The 18,856-nt window shown below is 41.4% G+C and overlaps 1 protein-coding gene across 1 annotated transcript in view; it reads right to left on the minus strand.

Annotated features, from left to right (window-relative positions):
* MICAL3 (microtubule associated monooxygenase, calponin and LIM domain containing 3) overlaps positions 1-17,856 on the minus strand; it is a 146,586-nt gene extending 128,730 nt beyond the window's left edge. Inside the window, exon 1 of the mRNA XM_090145484.1 lies at positions 14,395-17,856. The gene's annotated coding sequence lies outside the window, so the exon portion shown is untranslated. The remainder of the gene's footprint in view (positions 1-14,394) is intronic.
* Positions 17,857-18,856: the final 1,000 nt, after the last annotated feature.

Raw genomic sequence — 18,856 nt, forward strand, 5'->3', positions numbered from 1 at the left:
TCCCCTATAAAAACAGAAGAGCTAATAAATATGTTTTTACGGTAATCTGCAGACATCTAGAAGGTGCCAAACTTTGGTCTTCAAGCAGCTTGTTAGGAGAAGGCACAATAAGTGTAGGGTAAGGGGTGGAATAATTCCATGCCAGGCAGACAGCACAATTCTGTTTGGGTTGAATAAATCCCGAAACAAACTATGAAACCTCTTCTAGTAGTCCTATTGCAGATCACCTGCCAATCAGTAACAAAAAAAAGGACCAGAAAACCACAAACAGACCGCTCACCATTCTAGTTAGCATCCTGAAATGCAAAGGAACTGACAATAGAACAGCAGACAGGCTCCACCCTTGCTACAGCAGTGCAGCCTGCCAGCAAGTGATTTATCAAGGCTCACAGTCTTGCAAACTGGAAAGCATTCTTCAGGCTCCTGCCAGCTGTCTCAACTCAGGTTAATACCAAAACACTAGTTACAAAGGCTGTGACAAGCTTCATTGAAAACATGATTAGAAGGTGCCACTCAAACACATCACCTCAATACTTCTCTTAGATCTGAGGAAGCTGAGTATTAGACCACTGGCACTAACTACTTTCATTAGCTTTGTTTTTTTTCCTTCATAGAAGCACCTTTGTGATTTCTCTTTCACCACTCTCAAGCACAGGGATGCACAGCTGCATCACCAACTTCTGAAGGTGGAGAGCAACACTATGGACAATTCACAAAGAACCGGATCCAAAGGGTTCTGCCAGCAGAACACCAAAGAGGACCCAAGCTTCAAGCAGTCAGCGTGCTTTGCTGCTTCGTAGGCTGAGCTTTTAGCCCAGTCACATGCTGAGCCCCACAAATGCATGTGGTAAAGGCAGTCCCAATCCCAAGTACCTTGAACACAATAAGCCCTGCATCCAGGCCAGCAGTCACAGAGGTTACTGCAACATACGAAAGCTCTCTCTTCTGTCAGTGAACCTGAGAGATGCACAGAAGTGCAAAGCTTTGAGTGTTACGAAAGCATTAGAGCTACTCTTAGCTTCCTCATTCTTCTGTATTACAGCCAGTAAAATGAATCACAGGTGCACGAGCACCTGTTTGACTACTCTGAGAGGCCTCTCCTCGCAGTGCTCCCACATGCACTTCCTCTCTCCAAGCTGTGCTGCAAGCATTGAATTAACACTCTCCAGAGTTGATGTATTACTAACCTTGACAGAACAAAACAAAATGAGGCAAATGAACAAGCCTTTCAAGTCTAATTTCAGATGCTGTTTAGATGCTGAAAACCAAACCGTTTGATCATTGCACAGAACCGAGCAGAAAATTGGCTTAATCCTGAAAATATTCTAAATAGAGAAGGAAAATACTTGCAGTATAAGCCGTTCTGATTCAATACTGCTGCCTCAAGGGCCTAAAGATTAGTAGGACAGGAGTACGTCTGAATTTGAAGCACCTCACTTGCCCTTTTGAGCAATACTTCACCCAAAGATAAACAGGCCTACAGGGTCAGAGAAGAAACTATGAGTATTTCTGCTTTTTAAAAGACAATTTTTGTGTTGAAATATATAACAAACTGTAGCTGAAATCATATTTTCAAACATTCAACATTCAGTCAAAATTTCTTGTTAATGAACATGAACATGAATCACAGTTAAAAAAAAGCCTGTCACTCTCCTGCAAAACACTGTCCTTGAAATCTCACACAAGCAGTAAGCATTTTTAGACTAAGTGAAGGTTATGAGAAGAGCAATATCATTTGCAAATGAGCTCTTCGGAGCAGGAAACATCTGAATTTGAGTTCACTGCTGTTTGAAACAACTTACCTAGCACTTAGTATGAAAGCTTTACACAATCTGTTTAATCAAAGCTATATTTTACATATAAGAAGGTGCTGGTTTCTAGAAACAAAATACATCTGCCACAACTAAGCAACAAACACAGGCACTGAATAAGGCTCCAGAATAAAAAGAATGACAGAAGAAAAAGCTTTCCCCCTATTGGGCACATTTTGGACACCGAGAAGAAATGAAATGGAGGATACATTGTAAGGAAGTGACAGGGAATAGAAGGAAGGATGGCTGCTTTTCAAGGATAGATACAACAACAATTTCAATTCATGTAATGCAACAATACAGACCATATAAGCTCATGGTTTGTGTAATTATATATGAATACACACACCCCCCTTGCTCACCACAGACAAGTGTGGCAGGAGGACTGGGGATTCTGATGATCACAGCCCCACTGCCTGTTCAGGATGCCAGCAGCCTTCTTCCCACTGATGTCAGTGCAGCTTCAGAGCAGCCAGTATCCTGAATCATCAGCTCTTGATATATAATTCAATAGGTAAGACTCAAAAGTAAGGATGAATACCAGCGCTGTTGTGTTACGGGCAATTTGGGATTCAATGAGTAAATATTCATCTCCAGCTTCCAAATTATATTTCAGCAGGAGTCAAGTCCGCATACCCCACATTGTTACACCAGCATGGAAGAACAGGTCAGTACAGGAGCCTCCTGGAAACCTCCATCAAAAACCTCCCTGTAAAGCTCCTATCTCCAGGCTTGTTCCCTCTGTCAAAAGTCATTCCACAGAAATATTTTCATTTCACTATTTTTTTTGGGGGGGGGTGGTTGGAGTCGCTGTAAGTATCATGAATATTTGGGGAAAGGCAGATTTCCCCTTCCCCCATGCACACCCTTTTCTCAGATTACAAAGTGCTTTGTAATTACTTTGGATACTTCATATTCAGAATCAAGTATATGTTTCTTCAAAGTTCCAGATTTTACTTATCATTTTGAACTTTATTATGATTGTTCCTCAGACATACTCCTTACCCTGCTTGGAGAGCTAAATTCTGAACACAGCAGCAGTTCCAAGGCTCAACATTTTGCAAGATCACACAGTTAATGCTTTATCATAAACTACATCCCTCATACAGCTTTTATGCAAGTTAAAACAAAGTGTGCTTTTAAATAATTGTTTATTTAAGAATAAAACAAAAATATTTGATGGTACGCCTTGAGAAAGGAATAGTACTGACAAGAAGTTTGCAGCCATTATTCATAGGAGATGAGCCCAGTTTTTTCCAGAACATGACCAGAATGTGACACATGGTCATAGCTGCAGACTCAAAACTCAAGCTAATGCTAATGATTTTGTACATTAGCAGAAAAGTTGCTTACTAAATCTTCTACTTAAGTCTAGCACCCAGCTAACTGATCTAGCCCAGAGTACATCTGGTGTACCTGCATCACTGGCATGGAACAAAATTGTGTTCAAGTCAAAGCATACAATGAATTATCGTATACCAGCAGTGGCTGCCAAACTCCACAGGACCCAAAGAATACTGATAGATATTACACTGTAAATAGCATTACCACATTGTATGTTTTAACACGCTTAAAAGCCAATATTTTAACATACAATTTGAGTATAATTGGCCAAAGAAATCTGGGGGCTAACATCAAAATGAGGCCTCTGGTATCATTTTAGATATCATTACAAAATAGCCTACGTTCAACTTGCAACCAGTACTAGGGTTAGAAAGTGGCCTCTACAGCCTCCCCTGCAATAATGCACACTTCCCACAGAGTAGCAGAATGTTAAGGAAGATGTATTTATTTATTCAAACTAAGTCAAGGATGTGGACAAGGATTTTGCTTGCCTAATGGCACTGAATGCCAAATACATATCACCCTGAAAAAAGAAGGGAAGGAAAAGCTAGATGCACACAGCCATTCTGTAAGTTGAGATGAGCCCAAATCAGAGGAGGAAAGAAAAAGAATCAGCAATCAGCTGACATACAGAGACTCTTCTACAAGATGAGATTCACTAATGCTATGCACTTGGCCTTTCTCTTTTGGTGATGCTCTCATGAAGCTTCTCTGTGGAGCACAGCAAACCTGCATGGTTTTTCACAATCCAGTGTAGCTCCCAAACGCTTCTTTCTATCACGAAGAATCACAAGCACTTGGAAACCTCTCAATATACTGCAAACCTGTTCTCCCACAAAACATTCACACTGTGCCCTGAATTTGGAAGTGTCTTTTGAGTAGCACTGCTCAATCTGGAAGGAAGTTTTTACAGGAAGTACTAAACAGTTTGGACTGCAGATGCTTTTAAGAACTTACTTCACCTCCTGCAGTGATAGAAACAATTGTGATAATACCTTAATGGGAAGGAAAAAGCCCTGGCTGATATTAACAGCTCCAGTGGAAGGACACAAAACATAACTGTCTTTTCTACTTGCCATGACCTAGAGGAAACTCTAGCTTCCTTCCTATAAACCTCCATCAAAGGTTTTGTATAACCTTGGATTAAGATTCTTACATAAGAAGATATTTCCGATTAATGGCTAAGGAATAGGACTCTAACAATATTTAATATCCAGCAACAGCCTCTCCTACTCACCTTATACAACTATTTGTGAAGTCTGAACTATTCAACAGAAACCATTCTCACAATGGTTACTAGGTTTACTTTGTGGACATAAGTGAACAGGCCTGACTAAAACGCAAAAACGTAAGTTTGTTAACCCAACTCTTGCAAAGATTCATCCTACAAAAAGAAACTCCACTGCAGAATCATCTGAGTATATTCCAAAACATCTTTACTTTGATATCAATCCTTTCCATCTAACAAAAACGCTCATCAACAAACTACTCGCTTTCATATGAGGCCACAATAGACGAGGTTCCTGAAGTAAATTAAATCTCCTGAGCCTCTGAACAGTGAGAGAACATTATCCTAACATTCAAAAGGGGATGACTAGCCCCAGTGCTAGAAAAATTAAGGCACAAAGAGCATCAACACAAAGACTCTTAGAGCTAGGAATTAAAAGCAAGAGCCTAAAACTCTACCTTCTACCCAAAAGTAGCCCTGGAAGCCCTGTGACTGGGATGCAATTCAGGACCTTTTCAAGTCAGTGTGCCAAGCAGGGCTACAGCCACCTCAGCTCAAACCTCAGTAAGCCTTTCCCATCTCTGTACTGCAACTCTTGCTTCACTGGCAGCAATTTGCTGGATACCATCCCAACCATCTCAACAACGTAAATAGTGTAGAGACAATTACTTTAAAACACATCATCCAACTCTGCATATTTCCTCATACACAACCAGAACCCCACCAGGAAGTGTCTCTACCCACATGGATAGATTTCTTTCTTTCCACAGCAACAGAATACCACTAAGTGCACCTTACAAAGCAGCCTCCTCCCCCAGAATAGTGCAGAATACAAGTATGCAGTCTAAGAAAGCAGAAAAGCCAGTTCCTGATCTTCTGCAGAAAACAAATTAAATAAGCCAGTGCATTATAAGGAAGGTTCTCCTCAACAGAGGAGAAGGTACCTTCCTCAGAGTAAGATATCTGAGGCACTGGGGAAAACAAATCAGGAGCAAATTTATGTAAGTGGCCTTTCCTCCAATGCACATCCTAGCAGACTGGACAGCAAGTTTCACATGGACTCAGATGGAGACTCAGCTCTTCTTCCATGACCCTTCCTCTCCTCCTCCACTGCCCAAGAAATATCACACCATGCTAAACTTTTCATGTCTGACAAAACATAATTAATTCAGCTCCTAGCAGTAATCTGCTGAGGCAACTAGGGCCTTCAAAGTCCAAATGAACTTAGATTAAACTGTTTGTTGCACACACAAATCTTTGAGAGACCATCAAGCTCACCTAACATAAAGAGAAGGCTATGACAACACTCAGAAGTCTAAATACTTATGCCAGGGCACAATTTTTTTCTAGAAATTGAGAAGTTTCTCAATTTAAAGCTACTTTTCAGTTCAACTAATTTGTCCAGAGTCCCAGGTTTCCAAGGATGCAAGCCTTCAAAGCTGGTATTTTAGAAGAGCCTAACATTTCCACACACCTAAGTTCCACCAATTCTCTCTGCAGTTTGGATCTCTCCTTAGGCCCTATAGGAAGTCCTGCAAGAAGTGTTCTGCTGTGAAAAAGAAGCTGCTCCTGCTGTGACTGCACCCAATTCCAAAAAGGCTGCCTCCGCAATGCAGGAAATGCACATAGAAGGAGTGTAGAATATCACATCCTCACTACTTAGGATGACATCAATATACCTGATCTCCATACAAACCAATTCCAGAGATTTTACTGTGAGGAAAGCTTCTGGCAAAGTCGTAATCAAGGTCATTTGTCAACAATTTAAAACTAAAGAACACCTGCAGTAAGTTCTCCCTTTCTTCACATTGCCCCTTTGCCTCAGTCCATGCCATCAAACTTACTTTCTCTTTCTTACCGACGCCAGTCCAGATCTTCTCCCTAGCAGCATGAATTTGCTTGAACAATTAAATGGTGCCCCACCTGAGAGAACAATACTGACATAAACACCACATTCTATGCAAACTGAGCTCTCTCCAGCCAGTCTGTAGCACTTCAACATACCAACACAGCTCTGGCTTTTCAAGAGCCTCTATCTGTCTTCTAACAAAGTCCAGGGCAAGCTGACAGCAGCTAGTGATAGAGCCAAGCCCACTCCCAAAAGCTTCAACCCTACAGTTATCTTCTTTGCACAGGGTGCTTTGCGCTCCAAACATGGAGTTTTCCTACCACGAGAAGAAAAAAGCAAAGCAGCTGTTTTGGTTTATGGGCTGTGACCCAGAAAAGCAGACAGCCCTAGCATGTAAGGTAACACTACAAACATTAGAGCACTCATGAGGAACAGAATGGGAAAATATTTGTTACCTGCAGAGTCAGCATGATGCAACATTTCTACACCTCACTACTGACAAAGAAAGGTAGCTGTATCCTGTGCATTTAGGGGAAGTTGAAGGGAATCAGGCACACAGCTAGGATTCTAGGATTAAATTCTGCTCCGTTACATTCAAAATCATGCTTTTAATGTATGCAATGATAATTATTTATCTCATTCGTAACGAGGCTTGTGTTTATTTAGAAAGGATTTAAATCACATTACTGCCAAAAGTAATACTTAAATCCAATTTATATAGTCATTTTGTAAAGAATAGAATAGGGTGTTTGTGTTAGAACAGGACTAACGTCAACAGGCCTGTCCTCACTTACCGGGCATAGCAACCTTACAAAGTCAAAAGAAACTGGTTTATGCTTTTGCTTCTGCTTCATAGAAGTTGAACCAAACAGCACCACATGTCCCAAACCTGTTGTCACTGCATGGCAATCCCCAGCTGTAAAGTTTCAACTCCACAAGCAAAAGAAAACATTTTTTCTGCAAATCAAACTGCAGCAGTAATGTATAGCACAAAGCTTCAGAGAAGCTTAGAGCCAGCGTGTGTGCTGTTGCACCTATTAAATTCAGTGTGTTCATTTGTTACGGTGGCATTTATAAATGTCTTTTCACTACAGGAGAAAACCAGCTATGCAAAAGAACGTGACACATCATCAAGCTGACAGATCTCAAAGATTTGCTCTGTTAGCACAGTATACATCTTACTTGAAACCGGTAAGCAGTAGAACATTTTCAAAGAAGCAAGATACTCAAGAAAACTGCATTTCTTCATTGTGCCAAATGAAACTCCACTGCATAGTCATAATGTAAGTGGTAAGCATAACATGCCTGGGAAAGAGGAGAGCAATGAAAGTTCAAATTGCAGCTGCTGCTGCTGCACATACACAAATACATGAAGAAAAACAGCATAAGTCTTACTAACATGCTGCACGTACTGGGTAGCGCTCCTGACTTCTGTGCAACAATAATAGGAAATGGAAGTATCTTGCCTTTTTCACAGAATATGCAAGTTATGAAAACAGTATGAAGACTATGCATTTTCCAAGAAGCCACTCTCACAGAAAGGCAGAAGAAACTTGCAGCTGTGTATGAGATAGCCTCCTATGCTTCAGCTGTTTCATTAAAAACTAACAAAAGGAAACATTTGGTGGGTTCTTTGTTTCTGTAAGTAACAGAGTTGTTTCAATAAGTTCATACTACCACCAGACGAAAGTGAATCAAGTTCTGGTCAGAAATGCTGCAAGCTCTTTGCAGCCCTCTCCTCTCAGAGCCAGGGTCTGAAGGTTTACTTCCCCCACGACATAAAAGTGGCACTTACAGGAAAGTCACTTTCTCCTTGATGAGCATTCCCCATAAAGGAAACTGACTAGTAATTAATAAATGGTAATGGCAGGGCTTTTCCTTCCCGTTATTTAACCATAAGCTCTCTGTATTTTAAAGCTTGACACTTCTCCGGGGCCAGAGCCTTGAATTCCTGGTCGTCTCATTTTTTTCTGTGGCACATAGAGAAGTCACAGCTTGCTCTGGATACCAGAAAGAGACAAGAAGTGTAAAGCTAACATCTGTCTAGGGTCCCAAAATAACTGCAGTGGAATACCTGAATCCAGGTCTGTGAGGAAGGCCACTTAGAGAGGCAACTATCAGTGCAGTATAACGAAACTAATCCTCAGAAAGAGCAGGGAAGTTACTTTTGCCACAAATTCCTGTTGCAGTGCTGTCTACAGACTTCTTGTATAACACACCCATGTCAGAAAGCCCAAGGGATTGACAGCCAAGAAACAATGCCCTATCAAATAGCCACACAACAGATTCTTGTCACCACTACATCAGAGCAGGAGAAAACTGGGTAAGGCCCCTTTCACTTGCCCTTAACCAGAGATCTTGAGTGCATATGGAGGCTGAAGACATAGCTCAATCCCAAAACAAATACCTCAAATGTCTCCAGTCAAGACACCAAGTTCCAGCTTAGATTTATGGCTTCTTTTCAACTTATTGAGGAAAAAAGAGACTTAGTCTTCAAGAGAGAAATTACAACTAGGTTTGTAGCAGCAAAGGCACAGCATTTTTAGATTTTTTTATTTTGTTTTTAATGCTGCTATTTACCAACAAAGCTGTCCAAGTTGTGCCTTTACATCTGGCAAGTCAACCACTCAAAAACCCTACACAAAATCTATACGTGAAATGCATCTCAGACAGACTGAAAGAACAAGCTAGATCAGGAAAAGGAGAAAGTCATTTGCTCCTTTAAGTGCCCCAAGAAGTCAGAACAGAGTCTGGAGGAAAAAAAAAAAAAAAAAATCCACACCACACATTTCCTCCAGCTGACGAACTGCACGTATGTGAGATAAGAAAACACAGTCACCAAGTCTATGGATTGTTTGACTTTTTATTACGTCTCATTGTTGATGTCAGTACTGGCCTAGGCACGACTTACCATCTTTCTACAGAACTGCAGTCAGCACTTCTAATTACATAAGAGAACGTACTCCTCTCAATCAGAAGTGTTAAAAACAGCCATAAAAATCTGGAATCTTTCAAAAGTATGATGAAAATAAGAGACAAGTCAGGCTTACTAAAATTAATAAGCTGGCATTAGAAGACAAAATCCACACAAAGCTGTTCTGCTTACTTCCCTTTCTGAAGGCAGTGGGTGATTTCATTTTTCCTTATTAATCTTATGCTTCATCCCTATTAAAGGGCCAAGCAGGAGCAGCAAGAACTCCTGCTCTACATTACTCCTGGCAAACTGAGCTGCCTCTTCTCTGCTGGCTGACCTTAAACACACACACACACACACACACACACACACACTCAAATAGAAAGGTTTCTGAGATGCTACCTAACTGTTTATGGAAGTCATCTCCATAATTTAATTTGCAAGCAAATAACTCAGCATGACCAGAAGGGAATAAAAAAATAGAAGAAATCACTTCCATTGTACTGAGTGATGTTAAAAAAAGTATATCCTAGGGCACAGTGATCTCAAGAGAGGAAATCCATCCATCAAGAAGGATCACAACTGGATGTAGCACACTGCCTTACTCCACAGGCAAATACTACAATAGCAGCAAGATCATGCACTGCCTTGGAAAATGGATGAGCATGCATTGATTCTCAACTATCGACTCCAATTCAGTCCAATTCAGTATCTGACTGCCTATTAATTTACTACTTTCTACTGTATGAGAATGGCTCATGCACTGATGTTCCCTGCCTCCAGGTTTGTTTGGTGTTGTTTTGTTCGCCCTTCCATCTGTTATTTGACACCTTAAGAAACCAGAACGTGTGAGTGCTGCCAGAAGCAGTATTGTACAAGGATAACCATACTTCATATTTCAGTATGGCTCCCTGTGTCAGCTGAGGAGACTAGAAGACTAGACAATTTATGGAGTTCATGGACTAAACATGCATATAGGTAGCATTTTTATTTTTTTATGAAGGCATTAGTTGCAAGGTTTGCAGGAAGAGGACACCAGAGGGAAGAATCACAATCAAGTCCACCTTTGTCACTCAATTGTATACTTTGTATTACAATGGCAAAGTTAATAAAAACTGAAATACTTCTTCCTTGGTTTCTTGAAAGAGCATCAAACGATACAAAATTACAGAATGGTCTAACTAATTAATAACTCAGGGCTGGCCTAAGGAGTGCAGAACGCTGTATTACCATTTCTCAAATTATCCACACAGTGTCTGTGTTCCCCGGTGAAGCAGCAGTCTTTCAACATTTACATCAGAATGACAGTTCTGCCAACAGGAAGGCTACAGAATCAAACACTGATGCTCTTGCTACAACAACAACAACAACAAAAAATAGTAAAAGGAATAAAAGTAGCACAGAGAGACCATAAAATATAATGGAAATTTCAGTAACAGTAAAGGTGTCAAGGAGGGGCTTCAATAACACTGTAGATATAGCAGCAAACAAAGCATGCTATTAATTTTGGAAGCATTTTTTGAAACTACTATGAATCACAAATCTCAAAATGAATAAATAAAAGGCTAATGCATACATCCCTAGAAGTAGCTTGTTGAAGACAGTTGTTGGGTTGACTCCAATGCCATTCACTTCTCCATCTGTACTGTTACTGGGCTTGACTACTTGGGGATGCAGACAGTGTCACACAGCACTGGTTCCCATTCAGAAAGTCACCAAAATAAGAAAGTGGGAAAGACTGTTTAAGATCGTCACAAGTAGTAATTATACTTAAAAAACAAAACAAACCAAAAAAAAAACAAAACAAAAAAACAAAAAAAAAACCACCTAGGGTTCATGACTCTTTTCAGAGGGAAGAGAAGGTAGAAATTACTTTACTTTGAATACTATTTTGCAAGTATGTGTTTGTATACACACTACGTGCCAAATGGCACAGTTACAAGCTATCACAATTTTCCCAGGCCTGCATCTATTCACACCCACACTATCTTGCAAATTCATACCCAAATGCATATGTGAAAACAGATGTAAGGATTCATTAGTATTTGCATAAGTTGCTATTTCATGCCCTCAAACTTGTATATTCACAGACACTGAAAGTCTCCTTCTTAATGTACTGATCCCAGGAAGCGATGTGGATTCTTATCCTAGCTGTGCCTAAGCTCACAAAGGTCATCTACAATACAACCCCACACTTCACGCATTTACCTTCAAAAGCCAAGGGGACACAGGTTTTCATTCCTTCTATAAAATGGCTGGAACAAATCAGATGAAAGGACTTCAGAGCAGTGTTAGATCAATAGCATTCTCACTGGTTTAAAAGGTAACACTACTTTCCCAGATAAGAACAGGCTACAGACAGAAATCCTGCAGTGCTGCAAATGCCTATCTAAACTAGAGAGCAAAGTACAGGAGAACAACAGAAAAGTGACTGTGAATATCTCCTGCACATTGCACCCTGCTTCATGCGCAAGTTCTGTCAAATAGAAAAGACGGATGGATCTTTCCTTTCCAATTTTATTTCCTTTCAATTTCCCTTTGAGGCTTTTTGTGTATGTGAGTAACATTTGAACCTGTCAAGGTTAGGGCTCAGTTTCTTCAGGCAGTGAGAAAGATCACCTCGTTTCACTCTCCAGGTGCGGTGAGAATTTACACAAAGTTGTTTTCCACAGAATTGTAGGGGTTAGAAGGGAGATCAGTGAATCCAAGCCCCCTGCCAAAGCATGTTCCCTACAATAGGTTGTACAGGTACACATCCAGGTGGGTCTTGAATATCGAAGGAGACTCTACAACCTCACTTGGCAACCTGTTCCAGTGCCCTTACTGTAAAGAAGTTCTTCCACATGTTAGTATGGAACTTCCTATGTTCAAATTTTAGTTCACTGCTCCTTGTGTTATTGTTAAGCACCACCAAGAAGAGCCTGGTTTCATCCATTTGCCTCCTACTTCCCTTCAGATATTTATAAATATTTATCAGATCTCCCCTCAGTCTTCTTTTCCCCAGGCTGAACAGACACAGGTTGTTCATCCTTTCCTCACACGGGAGATGCTCCAGGCCCTTTATCATCTTTGTGGCCTTCCACTGGACTCCTTCTAGGACATCCCTGTCTTTTTTTAACTGGGGAGCTTGAAACTAGACACAGTTGTCTACGTGTGGCCTCACCAGGGCAGAGTAGAGAGGGAGAAACACCTCCCTCAACCTGCTGGCCACACTCTTTTTAATACACCTCAGGATACCATTTAGCTTTTTTGGCCAATTCCACTCTACCACTTCCTAAACAGATCCTGACACACAGGCTCTCCTATTTAATTTTACTTGAAAGCATCATCCTAAGGGCACACTGATGGCTAAAGAGCCCACCTGGTTGAGTGCAAAGCCCTTTGAAAGAACCAAAGGGTAATCACTAGGCTAGAAGAATCTCAGTACAACCCAAATGGTACTTGGAACATTAATCTAAAAATTAGTTCTTCAAAAAACTAAAACAATCCCAAACCCAGTTATAGTATTCTAATCATTTTTACCACGCTGCTTTGAGTCACTAATTAACAGGAAAATGTAGTTATTTCTTCAGTTATTAGAAGGCTTAGGTTTCTCAATGTATTTGGTAATAATTAAGAATGAACAACTAGTATACATTTTGCCATTACAAGTATTTTTATAGGGTTCCTCCACAGGAAAGGGGATTTTTCTTTACAAGACCAGCTGATGCAAGCAGAAGTGGCCAAGCTGACAAGCACAACTGAGAAGTTTACAGAGCTATGAGGGAAAGCAGACACCAGCTAACTTTGGGAACTTCGGTCTCAGAGACAGCAGCCCCATCACCAAGCCATCCCCACCTGACTATTAGTGCCCTTAAAACCACTGTGGGACTGCACTGTATACCAGCCCAGGTTCACTATCTTTCCTTCCAGCATGGCTACTTTTAAACTGAGATCAGTTTTCTGATTAGACTTCTCATACGTGCCCAGACAGTCGTCCTGGGTAACAATAAGATGAGACAAGGACACAGCACCCCAGGATAAAAACCAAGCAGCTGGAGGCAGAAGCACTGCCCAAGACACTTCTAGAAAATACACCCTTCTAATTGTTCCCTTTTGGCATTTAGCTTTGATGATTGCTTCTATTGTTTCAGATGCGAAGGACCTGAGGTCTCAAAGCCCATCTATTTACCAAAAAGTAACCCGCTTCACTAAACAATGTAGCCATAGGAAAGCTGTATATAAAGTCTGTTAAGAGAACAATGAACTCCTGTCTCCCTTTAGTATGGTCAGATTTGTAGCTTTGCTGTTATCAACATTTAATTCAAGAGAGGTAAAAAAAAATGAACTCTCAAATCAAGAACTATACTCATTGTACCCCACTGGCTCTGCAGCTGCAGTCTAGCTGAGAAAAGTCCTGGTTTTAATAACGCTGGAAAGAAAAAACATTTTTAAGTGAAAAGCACAAGTCAAGCAAGAGAGGAATTTTGTTTGTTTGCTTCTAGAGTTGCCTTTTTATTTAAGAAAACACAATGGAAAGCATAAATATCTCAGAAGATTGAAGGAGGAAACAATGCCCTAAAGGAAAGGAGCACAGAGGCTCCAACAGCAGGCAAGAACTATTAGGCTGTAGGTCGCTAAGCCGTGCAGACTCAAAGAACCCCCTCCTGCCCAAAACTTATGCCTGATTATTCACAGGCTGCCATCTTGACAGCTGCCATGCAGTATGCCTGCTATACATTTATTTCTTCTTGCTCGTGAGGCCTTAAGCCAATTCAATACCCACAAGAGATTTGGCACATCTTTCAGAAGCCTGGGGACAGGAACATTTATAATATCGCACAAAGAGGTGACAAGATGTAGCTATTACACTTTCACTGAAAAATCAAAATGGATCTCTACAGAGATACAGAACATTTAAGCTGTCCCCACCCAAACAAAAGGCCTCCCAGAAAATATTTTCCCAAACACAAGTCACACCTACATTGTTTCACTGGAACTGACATTCAAGGTCACTCCCCCCCCCAGAATCCTACTCTTGCTCCTGCTGGTTTCTGTGGATCCTCAGATACGAGACCCTCTGAAGCTTTCTCTTTTCATAGCATTGCATCCAGACACCAGCACGAAAGCCTGCTGTATTTTGCAGACTCTACCATTAACCAACGCTTCGTCCCACATTCACCCCAATTCTCAGTAACAGCGTGGCAATTTAACAGACATCCCCCTGAATTCTGGAACAAAGCATGCCACATATCAGATGCTCACTCACCCAAGAGCTCACAGCCTGCCACCACAGGGGAAAAAGAGGTGGGAAAGAGCTCCTAATTCCTCTGTGTTTGGCTGCACAGCTCTCTCCCTCCTGTGCGCTGCATTCTGTGTAACCACTGCAGTGCTCAGAGCAAGCAGCCTCACAAGAGCAGCCAGAAAGCAGTCCGGAATCTCCAAAGCTGAGCAGAGGTGTCCATCCCAGCTAGAGGGTGGTTTCTGCACAGGAAACCTATCATCTACAGCTCCTTGGCCAAAGGGAGGGTCACACTGACAAGTGGCTGCTGAAAGGCAATAACTAGGGCGAGAGAGAATAATAAAGCCAGAGAAACTGTGACTGCAAGCATGTGTGTGTAGGAAGGGAAAAGAATAAGTGGAGCAAATAATGAGTGAAAGAATGGAGTAAGTATACAAAGAAAATTATTTACTGAACAGACTGATTGTGCTGCTGACCTCAGTTCATTCCTCTCCAAATTTTAACTCCTTCCTACCAGGGCTCTGCTCATGCAATAAGCTCATGTCCACCACCAATGTCCCACCACCACTCTATGCTGCCACAACCACATCTCATAGGTGAGAATAGACTCTGGCAACAGACCACTGCTCAGTTTTAGTGCTCTAATAAACTGTCACAAATTAAAAGATGTTTATTGAAGGCCTGCTCAGCCTGCGTCCCTGCATCCCCACTCTACTCCCGAAGAAAAGCCCTCTTGAACCCAGAGCTGAAGGGATTGGCTAGGGTTCATATCACCACCATTTTTAAGAGCTTCACAGAAAGGAAAGCTGAATATTGCCAGCTTATGAAAAGTCAAATGTTCATCGAGCACACCTTTCCACAGAAAGGACTGCTGAATGCAGGTTAATCCCATGGCCATGACCTTGCCACCTAAAGATTTTACTGCCATAACAAACTCCACTGAGCCTTCGCTGCGCATAACTCACTGTGAACTCCCATATATCAAAAGTAAGTTGTATTTTGCATGACAGAAGCTACTCCAAGAGGAAAGTGCATTCTATTTGGGGAAGTAGGGGCAGAGAAGTGACATAACTGATATGAAATACCATTTAAATATTACATATTTTAAGTTGTCATTGCATTCGCGAACAGGATCACCTGCTCTCAGGTTCCCCAGCACCAGGGATACTCAATGATATTGCCTCCACAATGAAGCAAGCAGCAAGTCCCAGCAAAATGATGCAGTGTAACCATTAACATTACAGGTGATGATTGCACTGTATTGCCTAGTATTTAATTTACAGCACTGAAAAACATAAAGTCCACACTGCTGTGAAGAAACTATTCCAAATACAGCCAAACGATATGACTGACTTTGCAAACAGCCTGAAGGCCATTCCATTCTTCTGTCACATGTCAAAGGACCCAGTTAAGTCATACAAATTAAAACAGAAAACTTGCAATTACTACTGTATCAAGTGAAACACAATTCTAGTTTTAAAAAAAGTCAAATCAGCTTAAGCTAAGACAGCTGCCCACTCTTGCTTCCTGAATTGCCATAGTTAACACAGCATTTTAAGGCAGTTCATCCTCAAATCCAGCAGACTCATTCATCTGACAACACTTCATTTCCATTCCATTTCAGAGTCTTCTCTTCCAGATCACTACTATTGTGACACCAGCAAGGAAAGGAACAACCAAGACTGGTTAGCATGGAGCTGGCATTGCCCTGCCAGGTCAAGTCTCTAAGTCTCTCCTTCAACTTACCTGGCTCAATCAGTTTTTCTCCTTGTCTTAACTACTTCTTTTTTTTTTTTTAATGTCATGGTTCTGAAATTCCTTGCTTTCTTAAAAGCCTAGAACCAAACTACTAGAATTTACCACCATTGTTGCCTTCCATCAAGAAGCCTTACAGCTTGGGATATTCTCCTGTATGCTAACTGTTCCTGATAGGGCCCCATTTAGCCTGATGTTGAATGCCGCCAGAAATGGGCACCCACAGCTTCTCTGGGCAGTCTGTGCCAGGGCCTCATCACCCTCAGAGTAACAATTTCCTCCCAGTATCTAATCTAAATTTCCCTTATGTTAGTTCAAAGCCATTACCTCTTGTCCTATCATTGCATGCCCTTGTAAGAAGTCCCTCCCATCATTCTTGTAAACCCTCTCAAGTACGGATGGCAATGAGGTCTCCCTGGACCCTTCTGTTCTTCAGGCTGAACAAACCCAATTCCCTCAACCTTTCTTCATGGGAGAGATGCTCCAGCCCTCAAATCATATTCATGGATCTCCTCTGGAGCTGCTCCAACAACTCCATGTCTTTCTTCTGCTGGGGGCTGCAGGCCTGAACTCCAAATGGGGCCTCACAAGGGCAGAGTAGAGGGGAACAACCACCTCCTTCACCCTGACCCTGCTGGTCACCCATCTTTTCATGCAACCCAGGATCCTATTGACCTTCCAGGCACACAAGTGCACATTGCTGGCTCTTGTTGAACTTTTCCACCAAAACCCCCAAGTCCTTCCTGCAGAGCTGCTCTGTATCTATGCATCACTCAGTCTGCACTGATGTTTGGGATTGCATTCCATTAATCATCTGATTCACCAATTACATGAATCATGGAGTTGCTTGGATTGGAAAGAACCTTAAAGACTATCTAGCTTTGTGAAGTCATCTAGACATAACGTGATTCCAAATGAAATCAACACCTTAATGAAGTGTAACTGTTGTACTGGCACAACTGAATTGAAAACTGTAGATTAATAAAATGATACTGGTATACAACATGATAAGGCTATTTGACCTCTTTTAAGAAATGTTTTCTTTGAAATTTTTTGGTGTAGTGGAAACAGCAAAGAACTCAGCTTTTTGGCACAAAGAAGGAAAGCTTACAAGATGCTCCTCCTGCAGAAAGTAATATAATTAGGCTTGTGCAACACTACTGCTTCACAACAGCCACAGCGACTATCTTGAGACACAGCCCACCTCAACAAGGCAGAATTCAGAGGAGAAAAGTCATGTTTTCATAGCAGAGAATGAAGGACAGTGCACAGTAGTTCCTGAACTGAAGCATTTGATTTTGACATAAGTTCAGTTTAGGAATATCCACCTTTTAAACTAAAGTGGAAGAGTTTTGATGAATAAAGTTACAAAGCACATCTATTCATGAAGTAAATAAGCCTTCTCCCAGAATGTAGTTTCACCAATACTGTCAGCTAGCATTAGAGAAAGGAACAAAGAAAGACATTTTTTCAACCTACCTTTTTGGAGGATTACTAAACACTTTAATTCTTTCTATCTTAGCACTGCAGCATTTTACAAGACTGTTGCTTCAGTAACTATTTAAAAATAGTGCAGATAGCACTAAAACAAGCCTCTCCAGACTGATGAGACATCTAGACAAATGTCTGCAAAAGAGCACATTAGCAGAAGACTTCTAAAGGGAAGCAAACATCTCAAGTGATGCTATGCAAGCAATTTAACTGTTTTAGATCACAGCTGAGACTATACCATTTCTAAACTGATACCCTTCCCTTCCCCCCCCCCCGCCAAAAAAAACCCAAAATCCAGTAAGCTGCACAGCTAATCCAGTCCATGAGACATACCCTGCTCTTACTTTGTAAAGAATCTAAAGTTCAGCCCTACCAGGCCACAAGATTCTGCCTCTTGGGAAGGCACTGGCTAGAAAGGGGACAAAAAGAGATAGGAGGGTAAAGAACAGTCAAAACATAAACAAGCAGGAAATGAGAGAGGGGCTACCTGCTTCATGTGCAGCACACACAACAAGAAGGATCTCCCTTCTTTGACAGAGGGAATGTGGATCGGGAGTCTCTTCCCCTCATGAACCACACAGTGAATACTGTCGTGACCACAACCATATTGTGACAGTATCAGTAGACTGCAGATCAGCATACAAGTTGCCATGTGGAATAGTTCTGACTTTAGGAAGTCCTATCACTTACTGTCTGGGTAGGACACTAGCTCATGGAACATGGACAACATGGTAGGAGTGCAAAGAGCTGTCTGAGAGACAGTTCAGCAGGAAATCCACTTGCTGTCATGACGGCTGACCAAGCTGACGGAAGCTGGAAGACAGAGGATGTGCCAGGGACCTATGGCCTGAATGCAAATTGGTTATTCCAACACAAAGGTTCCTGAATAAATACATACCACTCACAGATGCACAGCTCCCCAGAAACCCACAACTGACTTTTTGCCACTCCAGGAGCGTCCCACAGAATGATTTGTAGTTGGTAAATTCACTGTCAAATAAAATCCTATTCAATGCACCAAATTCAAAACTTAGCAGCATTTGCCAATTGAAACATCAACAGAAAATTGTATTTGCATTCTTCTACTCTCATCTGCCTTATTTAAGCAAATACATACACACACAGACATATATATATGTATGTATGAGCAGGGACTTGTTTTCCATGCTTTAATACAGTATTTGGCACAGCAGAGTCTTAGCTAAGTCTCCAAGTGTAAGTGTAACGCAGCAGGCATTATATG

This window comes from Phasianus colchicus, chromosome 1 (genome assembly GCF_987193195.1).
Source record: "Phasianus colchicus chromosome 1, bPhaCol1.hap1.1, whole genome shotgun sequence".
NCBI lineage: Eukaryota > Metazoa > Chordata > Aves > Galliformes > Phasianidae > Phasianus > Phasianus colchicus.